Raw genomic sequence first — 12,213 nt, 5'->3', positions numbered from 1 at the left:
TCTCTGTCCTAAATCTTCTCCCCTGAATCTTGAGGCAATGTCCCCTAGTTTTAGTCTCACTTACCAATGGAAACAACTTTCTTACTTCTATTTTATCTATCCCTTTCAAAATTTTGTATGTTTCTATACGATGCCCTCTCATTCTTCTGAATTCCAGAGTACAGTCCCAGGCGACTCAATCTGTCTTCATGAGTTAACCCCTTCATCTCTGGAATCAACCTGGTGAACCTCCTCTGCACTGCCTCCATAGCCAGTATGTCCTTTGTCAATTATTGGCCTTTTCTCCTTGGAACAACGAGGGATGAGAGGTGACCTGAGATGATGATAGGCATTGAATGTGTGGATAGTCAGAGGCTTTTTCCCAGGGCTGAAATGGCTAACATGAGAAGGCACAGTTTTAAGATGCTTGGAAGTAGGTACAGAAATGTCAGGTTTTTTTTACTCAGAGAGTGGTGAGTACATGGAATGGGCTGCCAGCAATGGTGGTGGAGGCAGATACAATAGGATCTTTTAAGAAACTCTTGGATAGGTAAATGGAGCTTAGAAAAATAGAGGGCTATGGGTAACCCTTGGTAACTTCTATAGTGAGTACATGGTCGGCACTGAATTGTGGGTCGAAGGGCCTGTATTGTGCTGTAGATTTTTTTTGTTTACTGAAGAGTGCAGCAGGCTCAACAGCATGCACCTGTATCTAATTCTTATGTCAGTTCGGTGAGAAAAGCCAAATCAACAGGCAATGTTATAAAGGAAATAAAATGATTGAAACGCAAATAGTAAATGCTAAACTCAGTATCTAGAGCCTAGAATGCTAAACACCACCAAAACAACAAACTCTCAGAAGTAATCTCAACAATTAACCAGATAATATGTGCTTGGTTGGAGAATAAATTTTGTCTGAGACTCCAAGTGGAACTCTTCTATTTGTGATTGAACTCCGAAATCATTTACATTAACTTGTCAGGTAGACAAGACTTTGACTTAACAATTTGTTTGAAATGTGGTATACCCATAGTTCTGCACATACCTTCCAGGCTAAGTATTGTCTTCACAAGAATGGGTCACAGTTTGACCCACTCCCAGTGGGCCGAGGCAATACCATTCCGTTACAGAAAACCCAATAAAGAGTAAAATTATATACCCACACCATTTACTGAAAAATAGCAATGCTAAGTAATTTTACAGGCTATATTAACAAAAAGATTTCATACCTAAAATTAAATGGCGTCATCAGATTTAGCAGAGCTGGCTGATCATCAAGCTGCTGATATTCAAGTAATTTCAGCCAGATTTCTGCTTGCACTTCTTTATCTAGTTTGTCATGGTTTCATTATGGACCAGGAGGTTCAGAAGAGTATTCCTGGTGCATTTATTTCAATAGTGGCTAATCCTAAAACAGGAAATAGCTAGCTGGTAATATCAGAATTGTAAATAGCTGATTCATAGGATTAGATATCAACTTCATGACTGAAATTTAAAACTACACTTTCCACAAAAACAAAGGGACATTCCATCCCCAAAACAAAGGATATTAGAAAGATGGAACACAACTGACAGGACAGACAAAATTAGCTTCTGTCCACTTGGCTGGATTGCTGTGCCACACGCCAGTGAAGGTAAGAATAGGGTGATATGCTATACAAATACATAGCTGAGGAATTGGTGCAGGGAATTCTGGACCATTAGGATCCCTTCTGGGAAGGTATGACCTGTACAAAAGGCCTGTAAAAATTGCAGTCGGTGGAATGGGTTGAAGCGTGCCTTTAGTTAACAGTAGTTGGGGGAGGGGGGGTTCAGTTTGGAAAAAAGTGAGAATAAAGTAAACGGGAAGGAGAATATAGGAGAGGTTACAAAAGTATCCAGAATAAATAAAAAGAACAAAAGTTCAGAGATGGATAAGAATTTAGCTTTTGGTAACATGGGGGCAAAATCAAAAAAGGTGATGAATACAGGAATGAAGGTGTTATATTTAGAAACATAGAAAATAGGTGCAGGAGTAGGCCATTTGGCCCTTCGAGCCTGCACCGTCATTCAGTATGATCATGGCTGATCATCCAACTCAGAACCCCGTACCTGCTTTCTCTCCATACCCCTTGATCCCTTTAGCCACAAGGGCCATATCTAACTTAATTTGAATGCACACAGTATACAGAATAAGGTAGATGATCTTGTAGTGCATAATATATAGTGAAGTAATCATAATATGATAGAATTCATCCTGCAGTTTGAGAGGAAGAAGCTAAAGTCAGATGTCTCAGTATTACTGTGGAGTAAAAGGAATTACCAAGCCATGAGAGAAGAGCTGGCCACAGCTAATTGGGAGGGAACACTACCAGAGATGATACTAGCGATAATTGTTTCCGAATAATTTGGAAGCCGCAGGATAGATACATCCCAAAGATGACTAGGTATTCTGAAGGGAGGATGAGGCAACCGTGGGTGACAAGAATACAAAGTCAGCATAAAAGCAAAAGAAAGAGCATAAAATACAGCAACATTTAATGGAAAGTTACAGGATTGGGAAGCTTTTAAAAACCAACAGAAGGCAACTAAAAGAACCACAAGGAGAGAAAAAAAGAAATATGAAAGTAAGCTGGCCAATCACATAAAAGAGGATACAAAAAGTTTTTTCAGATATATAAAGAAAAAAAATAAGTGAGCGTGGATATTGGACCGCTGGAAAATGATGTTGGAGAGGTAGTAATGAGAGACAAAGTAATGGCAGACAAACTTTATAGCAGATTGGGTTTGGAGTCGGCCTTCACTGTGGAAGACACTAGCAGTATGCCAGAAATTCAAGAGTGTCGGGGGCAGAGCTGCTATTACTAAGGAGAACGTGCTTCAGAAGGTCTGAAGGTAGATGAGTCACTTGGACCAGATGGAGCACATCCCAGAATCCTGAAAGGTAGCTAAAGAGATCAGTAGTGATCTTTCAAGAATCTGGAATGGTTCTGGAAGATTGGAAAATTGCAAATGTTACTTCACTCTTTAAGAAAAGATATAAGAAAGAACATTATAGGCCAGTTAGCCTGACTTCAGTGACAAGATGTTGGAATCCATTACTAAGAATATGGTTTCTGTGAAATACCCTTAGAAAGTAAGACCATATATTTTGGTTATATACCTCAAGAATGGTTGAAAAGAGATAAATATTTAATGAATATACTGCTGGTGACTGGTAAAAAGACTTTTACCAGGAAATGGTCACAGGAGAGCCCAACCTTAAATGCATGGATGGAAGTTACAATGGACATTTACAAAATGGAGAAGATAACAGCATCTGTTAATCATAAATTGGAACAATTTGATTCATACTGGGAAAAATTGTTTAACAAATAGGAATGATGGTGTTAAATGCTGAGCTATAGTTATAAACAGCATCCTGACATGGGTATTTGCATTGTCCAAATGATCCAAGGTTGTGTGGAGAGGCGCTGAGATTGCATCTGCTGTAGCCCTACTGTGATGATAGGCAAATTGCAGTGGGTCCAGGTCCTTTCTGAGACAGGTGTTGACTGGTCATGACCAACCTCTCAAAGCATTTCATCTCCATAGATGTGAATGCTACTGGACGATAATTGTTAAGGCAACTGACACTGATCTTCTTAGGCACTGGTATAATTGTTACCTTCTGAAGCAGGTGGGAACTTTTGACTGTAGCAGTGAGTGATTGAAAATATCTTTGAATACGCCTGCCAGTTGGTTGGCACAGGTTTTCAGAGTTTTATTATGTACTCCATTGGGCCCTGCTGCCTTGTAAGGGTTCATCCTCTTGGAAAAACAGCCTGACTTTGGCCACCGAGACAGATATCATAGAGTCATTGGGTGCTGCAGGGATCCTCATAGCTGTGGTTTTATTCTCCCTTTCAAGGCAACCATAAAAGGGATTGAGTTCATGTTGATATAAAGTAGATAAATGAAGTATGTATGCAGTATACAACCTTGAGATTTGAGGTTGAATCTTGAAATCAAACATGCAATTTTGTTGTTGATTGGTGTTGCTTTGTGTGATACTTATCTATTTTATTAAATTCTAGTTTATCCACACTCAGCCCAAAATGTTGAGAGGTCTCACCATTCTTGCTCTTCAAACCTCTGAATTCCTGCAACATATTGTATTTTGCTCCAGACTGCAGTATCTGCAGTCTCATGTGTCTGCAATATACTCATCTGGTTGCTTAAAAGATTCAAAGCATAATTATTATCAAAGAATGTATTAAATTATACACCTTGAAATTTGTCTGCTTACATGCAACCACAAAGCAAGAAACCCAGAAAAAACTATTTTTAAAAAAAGACCAAATACCAGTACAAAGAGAGAGAAAAAAAACACAAATCATGCAAACAATAGAAGCAAGCCAACAGCATTCTGAACCAGACTGAGTCCCAGGTCCACTCCCAGAGCAGCCGGAGTAAACCCAAGCTTCATCCCAGATCATCACACCAGCGGGGCAAAAACAGAACACAACCAGATCAGTTCACAGCTTTGCTGCTGCAGAATGAACATTCGCAGGAGAGCGAATGAAATCAGCCTGACCCTCACCTCCAGTGCTGACACTTGGGATTCCAGTCTATCTGTGACGGCACTTAAATTGTCCTTGCTCTAGGACCTGGACCCTGACGCCATGATACACTTGGGCTGCACAGCCAGAAGTCATTCTCGATCTCACCAAATCTGCTCAGCACTTGGAACAAGCCAACCTCACTCCCTGGTTAGGTAGACTGGCACAGAAACTCTTCTACATCGACTCTTCTTCAAATCACTCACTCCATCTCCAGCAGCAATACCACTAACTATGTGTGGGACACCAGCTCAAAAAACATCGCACCTCGCAATTCCCCAGCATGGTTCGTCCCCCAAACCAGCCTTGCCTCTGCATGCCTCCTCACTGTCTGCGGCAATAATTTACCACTATTTACTTCAGAAAAGATGTTATAAGTAATGTTTTTAGTCCAATCGCTTGCCTTTCAATCTGACAGTAAACTGTCGCACCCATTTGCCAGTGTTGTCTTATACTTGTTCATTTATTTATTGAGAAAAATGATCCAATATTACATGAATTTGTTGGGGAAAGTATGTAAACCTTTGCTTTCAGTAACTGGTGTGACCCCCTTGTACAACAATAACTTCAACCAAACATTTCTGGTAATGCTTGATCAATCCTGCACAATGGCTTAGAGGAATTTTAGGGCACTCCTCCTCACAAAACTGCTTCAACTTTGGGGATATTGGTGGGGTTCCTTGCAGGTCCTTCCACAAAATTTCTATACAATTAAGGTCAGGACTTTGACACAAATTTTCTTCTTTTTAAACCATTCTGTTGTTGATTTACTTTTGTCTTTTGGATCACTGTCTTGTTGCATTATCCAACTTCTATTGAGCTTCAGGTGGCGGACTGCTATCCTGACATTCTCCTGTAAAATGTCTTGATACAATTTTGAACTCATTACTCTCTCAATAATTGCAAGTTGTCCAGGCCCTGAGGCAGCAAAGCAGCCCCAAACCATGATGCTCCTTCCATTGTACTTCACAGTTTAGATGAGGTTTTGGTGTTGGTGTGCAGTGCCCTTTTTCCTCCAAACACAGCAATGTGCATTTCTGCCAGAAAGTTCAACTTTTGTCTCATCTGTCCACAGAATATTGTCCCAGAAGCATTGTAGAACATCCAGGTGCTCTTTTGCAAACTTGAGATGTACAGCAAAGTTTTTTTTTGGAGAGCAGTGGCTTCCTCCGTGATGTCCTTCCATGAACACAGACTTAAGCAAGTTCTAGAGATTTCTGCAGGTCTTTTGGTGTTACCCTTTGGTTGTTTCTCACTTCCATCAGCAATGCACATTGTGCTCTTGGTGTGACCTTTGCAGGATGCCCCACTCCCAGGGACAGTAGCAACAGTACTGAGTTTCCTCTATTTAGAGACAATTTCTCTTACTGTGGACTAATGAACACTCAGGGGAAAAGGCAGGTAGGTGTAGATGAGTCCATGGCCAGATCAGCCATGATCTTATTGAATGGCAGAACAGGCTCGAAGGGCCAGATGCCTAATCCTGCTCCTGTTTATGTTCTTCAGAAATGCTTTTTTTGCCTTTTCCAGCTTCATGCATCTCTACAATTCTTTTTCTAAGTTTTCTGAGAATTGTCTTGATTGAGGCATGGTACACATAAACAGATCTTTCTTGAGAAGAGCAGGCTGTGTCAGTAACCTGGCTTTGTGTGTCTTTTTTTTAAATCGAGCAGGGCATCTCTACAACTCACACCTCCAATTTCATCTCATTGATTGGAATACCTAACTCCAAATAGCTTTTGAAGAAGGCATCACCTTCAAGGTTCACATTTTTTTTTTACAACAAATGTATGTAATATTGGATCATTTTTCTCAATAAATAAATAAACAAGAATAATGTTTTCATGCTATTTATTTAATTGGGTTTTTTTAAATCTAGTTTTTGGACAGTGAAGATCTGATCATATTTTAGGTCATACTTAAGATGGAAATAGAGAAATTTCTATAGGGTTCACAAACTTTCTAGCACCACTAAAGATGCGCATTTCTTCTTTTATTCTATTGTGCTTATTTGCACTTACTATGAATGCCACCATATATCCAGAAGGGTAGAGCAAAGTCAAGATGGCGCTGAATGGCGATGTCTTTCCTTGATTCTTCAGAAACAGCTCTACTACTTTTGTTATCTCTTTTTCTCCTTTTCAGGGTTCTTTTGAAGACCCTGACCTGGAGTTACACTCTGACTTTGGTTCTTTGCAGGAATGAGACCCACTCTCAGGGTCTCACGACTGGCTGCTTTTTGATGTCCCAAGGACACAACCTGGAAGACTAGTGCACCTTCAGGGTTCTGGATATGTGCTGATTCTAGGCCAATGCTCCTGACTAAGGCATTTTTCCCTTATTAGGTATGTCGAATTACCAGGTGAACTGTGACTTTATTGATGCTTGCTGCACACTTGAGGGCTCAGTGGAGGGCACTGATGCTTTTTTGCTGGTGGGGGGGGGGGGTTGTTGCCTTACTGCTGCTAGTGCATGGGAGGAGGGAGTGAGGGGGAGGCTTTAGGGTTCTAAGGTGCAACTGTCATTCATTCTTTGGGGCATTCCTGTTTTCATGGATGCTTGCGAAGAAAAGAATTTCAGGATATATGTTGTATAGATTTCTCTGACATTAAATATACCTATTTATATACTACTAAATTACTACAACAGAAAAATTTCAGATTCCTATTTATGTTAGCAGTTGACCCTTCCTCATGCTCAAGTAGAGCACAGATGTGCCTCTATTTTCTTAGAAGTTTGCAATGATTCAGCATGTCATCTATAACTTTGACAAACTTATACAGATGTGTGGTAGAGTATACTGGTTGCACTATGACCTGGTACGAAAACACCAATGCCCTTGAACAGAAAAGCCTACATAAAAATTATGGATAGAGCCCAGTCCATCATGGTTAAAGCACTCCCCACTATCGAGCACATTTACAAGGAGCAGTATTATGGAAAGTAGTATCCATCAAGGACCCACACCATCCAGGCCATGTTCTCTTCTTGCTGCTGCCATCAGGAAGTATGTACAGAAGCCTCAAGCCCCATATCACCAGGTTCAGAAGCAGTGATTACACCTTAACTATCTTGAACCAGTGGGGATAACTTCACTCATGCCAGCAATGTACTGTTCCACTACCTAAGGACTCACTCTTCATCTCATGTCCTCTACATTTATTGCTTGTTTTTTTCTTCAATGCATTTCATGCACCCACCACTCTCTATGTTAACAACTTACCTCTGACATCCCCTTCCTCCAATCACCTTAAAATGATGCCCCTTGTATGAGTGTGCCACAGTTTTCAAGATGCTAGATGGTGTCGCAGGAGAGAGAGCTCAAAAGAAGCAAGCGGAGACAGTTGGGTCATTCTGTGTGCCACAGTTCCCAAGGAGATGGGGATTGTGTATATTCAGGCACTTGGCAAGGTCTCATAAAAAAGTTAGGTTTAAATGGAGCAGCCATTGTGGAGGCAACCACTGTGTGGGTGGGCCAATGTCAGGGTGGGGAGCTCAGGTTTTGGCAAAAGGGAGGCGAAGGCTGTAAGTGGATTTTTCTGTTTTTTTTTTGTTCTTTCCTTCCTATTGCGGAGCAAGAGCAGTGGGAATGCCAGACAGGATAAGAGAATGCTCCAATAGCAGGATATGAGAAGGCAGGGAGACCTCCAGTGTCCCTGAAGGCAACACCTGCAAGAAGTGCTTCCAACTACAGCTTCTTTCAGACCTTGTTAAGGAAATGGAGATGGAAATGGATAAACTTTGGATCATTCAGGAGCCTGAGGAGTTGATTGACAGGACATATAAGGAGCAACACACACAAAATACTAGAAGAACTCAGCAGGCAAGGCAGCATCTAGGAAAAGAGTACAGTCGACGATTTGGGCCATAACTCTTCAAGTCAGTTACACCCAAGGTGCAGGATACAGGTAACCGGGTAACCATCAGAAGGGGGAAAAGGGACAACCAATAAGTGCAGAGAAACCCTATGGCCATTCCCCTCAACAACAAATATACCACTTTGGATATTGTTAGGGGACTGTCCTAGCAAAGGAAAGCTACATCAATCAGGTCTCCGTCACTGAGTCTGCCTCGGTGGCTCAGCAAGGGGTGGAGAAGAGGACCACAGTAGTGATAGTGGATTTCATCGCCAGAGGAATAGAATGAGATTCAGTGAACATGAGACACCCAGATGGTATGTTACCTCCCAGGTGCCAGGGTCTGGGATGTCTCAGATTCGGTCCACAGCATTCTAAAGAGGGAAAGTAAGCAGCCAAAAGTCATGGTACATATTGCTACCTATGTCATAGGTAGGAAAAGGAAGCAAGTCCTGAAGAGAGAACACAAGGAAGGAGTTAGGTTGAAAGCTATAAAAACAGGACCTCCAGTCAATGGTCCCTCTAAGGTGTTTGCTGCACATTCATCTTTTGCTTCTAGCGCACAGTTACTGCTGAATCCAAAGTATTTCTGTTCTGTTGATGGATGCTGTTAACAAATTAAAATGAATGGATTGATAGTTCTTAAATTGTGTCTATTTCACGCTCCGCAAATTTATATTTACACTGACTTACTTCTGAGTCAGGGCTCTGCAGCAGCCACTGGCAGCAGTTCCTGAGCTCACCAGCTCTCCCAGATCCGAAAGTCCATCATGATGCAAATTCTTTGTGCAATTCCTTTGTGTGCGAGTAGCAAAAGATGTGTGCTCGTGCACACACGCATGCCTTAGAGGGAACATTGCTTCCAGGGAGTAATCTCTGCATTACTACCTGCACCATGTGCCAATGAGGGTAAGAATAAGATGATGTGGCATATAAATGCAAGGCTGAGGAATTGGTGCAGGGGCAGGGTTTCAGATTTCTGGTTCATTGGGATCTCTTCTGGGGGAAGGTATATTTTTGGGCCTCCATTGGTCAGGGTCAACCATGGATATTGCATCCGAGCTGTCCAGATACGCAAACCTGGGTAGTAAATATGGAGAACAAGTTTTGCCCACGTAACAAGCTCCTTCTCCAAGTATCTGATGAACCCAAAGGAATGGCAGAAACAGATACAGTTTAGCACCAGCAGCATCACCAGAGTTGACAGTCAGCGTTGAACTCAAAATAGGACTGCTTTAGGGACTCTGGCTCTGGATTCTTCCTCAGGGTTTACTCCCAAAGCCTTACCCATGAGCGGGTACAGCTACAGGCAGTGAGGTTTGAAATCAGTTTTTCTTCCCCTAAGTGAGCTACTAACCACAGCAAATGAGCTGCGATCCACAGCAGATGAGCTCCATCTGCCCAAAGCAACTGATTTTAAGACGCCAATAAACCACCTTTGCCCCTTCACCTGTCAGCAGAAACAGGTTTGCCGGACTTGGTAACTAAGCCACACGTGAAGGCCAGAAGCTGGAGTTGGCTGTCAGAGGCTATTTGAACTGCACGCTATTGGGAGCATTTAATAGATGATGGGAGATTGTCCCTATTACCAACCCACAAACACCCCCCACCCTAGGCTAAAACAACCTTAAGGAAGGTATAGCCTCTACAAAAAGGTCATTACACAGGAACCCAAGGGGGATCAATATCCTTGCAGATAGATTTGCGAGAGCTGTTGGGGAAGATTTAGACTGATTTAGCAGGAGCATAGGAAACAGAGTGATAGGGCTAAGGATGGGACAGTTGGTATACAAGTAGTTGTGCTGTGTAGTGAGACTGTGAGGAATGACAGGCAACTGATAGTGCAAAATTACTGTTACTAGGATGAGCTGAAGTATAATGTGGGAGCAAAATCGAAAAGAGTAATGAATACAGAGCAAACACAAGGAAATCTGCAGATGCTGGAAATTCAAACAACACACACAAAATGCTGGTAGAACGCAGCAGGCCAGGCAGCATCTATAGGAAGAAGCACTGTCAACGTTTCGGGCCGAGACCCTTCGTCAGGACTAACCGAAAGGAAAGATAGTAAGAGATTTGAAAGTAGTGGGGGGAGGGGAAATTGTGAAATGATAGGAGAAGACCGGAGGGGGTGGGATGAAGCTAAGAGCTGGAAAGGTGATTGGTGAAAGTGATACAGAGCTGGAGAAGGGAAAGGATCATGGGACGGGAGGCCTCAGGAGAAAGAAAGGAGGTGGGAGGAGCACCAGAGGGAGATGGAGAACAGGCAAACAACTAAATATGTCAGGGATAGGGTAAGAAGGGGAGGAGGGGCATTAACGGAAGTTAGAGAAGCCAATGTTCATGCCATCAGGTTGGAGGCTACCCAGCCGGTATATAACGTGTTGTTCCTCCAACACCGAGCGTAGGTGTTCAGTGTAACAGTCTCCCAGTCTGCGTCAGGTCTCACCAATATATAAAAGGCCACACCGGGAGCACCGGATGCAGTATACCACACCAGCCGACTCACAGGTGAAGTGTCACCTCACCTGGGACTGTCTGGGGCCCTGAATGGTGATGAGGGAGGAAGTGTAAGGGCAGGTGTAGCACTTGTTCCGTTTACGAGGATAAGTGCCAGGAGGGAGATCGGTGGGAAGGGATGGGGGGGACGAGTGGACAAGGGAGTCCCACCAATACCAAACACATTTTTCCCTCCCCCCCCCCTTTCTGCTTTTCGCAGGGATCACTCCCTACGTGACTCCCTTTTCCACTTGTCCCCCCCCCAACCCTTCCCACCGATCTCCCTCCTGGCACTTATCCTTGTAAACAGAACAAGTGCTACACCTGCCCTTACACTTCCTCCCTCACCACCATTCAGGGCCCCAGACAGTCCTTCCAGGTGAGGCGACACTTCACCTGTGAGTCAGCTAGTGTGGTATACTGTGTCCGGTGCTCCCAGTGTGGCTTTTTATATATTGGTGAGACCCGACGCAGACTGGGAGACCGTTTCGCTGAACACCTACGCTCGGTCCGCCAGAAAAAGCAGGATCTCCCAGTGGCCACACATTTTAATTCCACATCCCATTCCCATTCTGATATGTCTATCCATGGCCTTCTCTATTGTCAAAATGAATCCAAGCTCAGGTTGGAGGAACAACACCTTATATACCGGCTGGGTAGCCTCCAACCTCATGGAATGAACATTGACTTCTCTAACTTCCTTTAATGCCCCTCCTCCCCTTCTTACCCCATCCCTGACATATTTAGTTGTTTGCCTGTTCTCCATCTCCCTCTGGTTCTCTCCCTCTCTCCTGAGGCCTCCTGTCCCATGATCCATTCCCTTCTCCAGCTCTGTATCACTTTCGCCAATCACCTTTCCAGCTCTCAGCTTCACCCCACCGCCTCCAGTCTTCTCCTATCATTTCACATTTCCCCCTCCCCCCCACTACTTTCAAATCTCTTACTATCCTTCCTTTCGGTTAATCCTGCCGAAGGGTCTCGGCCCAAAACGTCGACAGTGCTTCTCCCTATAGATGCTGCCTGGCCTGCTGTGTTCCACCAGCATGAATACAGAGCTAAGGGTTTTATATTTGAATGTATGTAGCACATGGAATAAGGTGGATGCTCTTGTAAAACATTTACAGATTGGCAGATATGACATTGTAGGCATCACTGATCATGGCTAAAAGAAGATCATAATTGGGAAGTCAACATGAAAGGATACACACTGTCCAAAAGGGCGGGCAGGTAGGCAGAGGAGTTGGGGTGGCTTGATGGTAGAAAATGAAATCAAATCCTTAGAAAGAGGTGACATACTA

At 43.2% G+C, this 12,213-nt stretch overlaps 1 protein-coding gene across 2 annotated transcripts in view; it reads right to left on the bottom strand.

Annotated features, from left to right (window-relative positions):
* Positions 1 to 12,213, bottom strand: part of xylt2 (xylosyltransferase II) — a 275,890-nt gene that overhangs the window by 251,288 nt on the left and 12,389 nt on the right. The gene's annotated exons all lie outside the window — the stretch shown is intronic.

This window comes from Hypanus sabinus, chromosome 23 (genome assembly GCF_030144855.1).
Source record: "Hypanus sabinus isolate sHypSab1 chromosome 23, sHypSab1.hap1, whole genome shotgun sequence".
Classification (NCBI taxonomy): Eukaryota; Metazoa; Chordata; class Chondrichthyes; order Myliobatiformes; family Dasyatidae; genus Hypanus; species Hypanus sabinus.
This window is presented reverse-complemented; position numbering and strand designations above follow the sequence as displayed.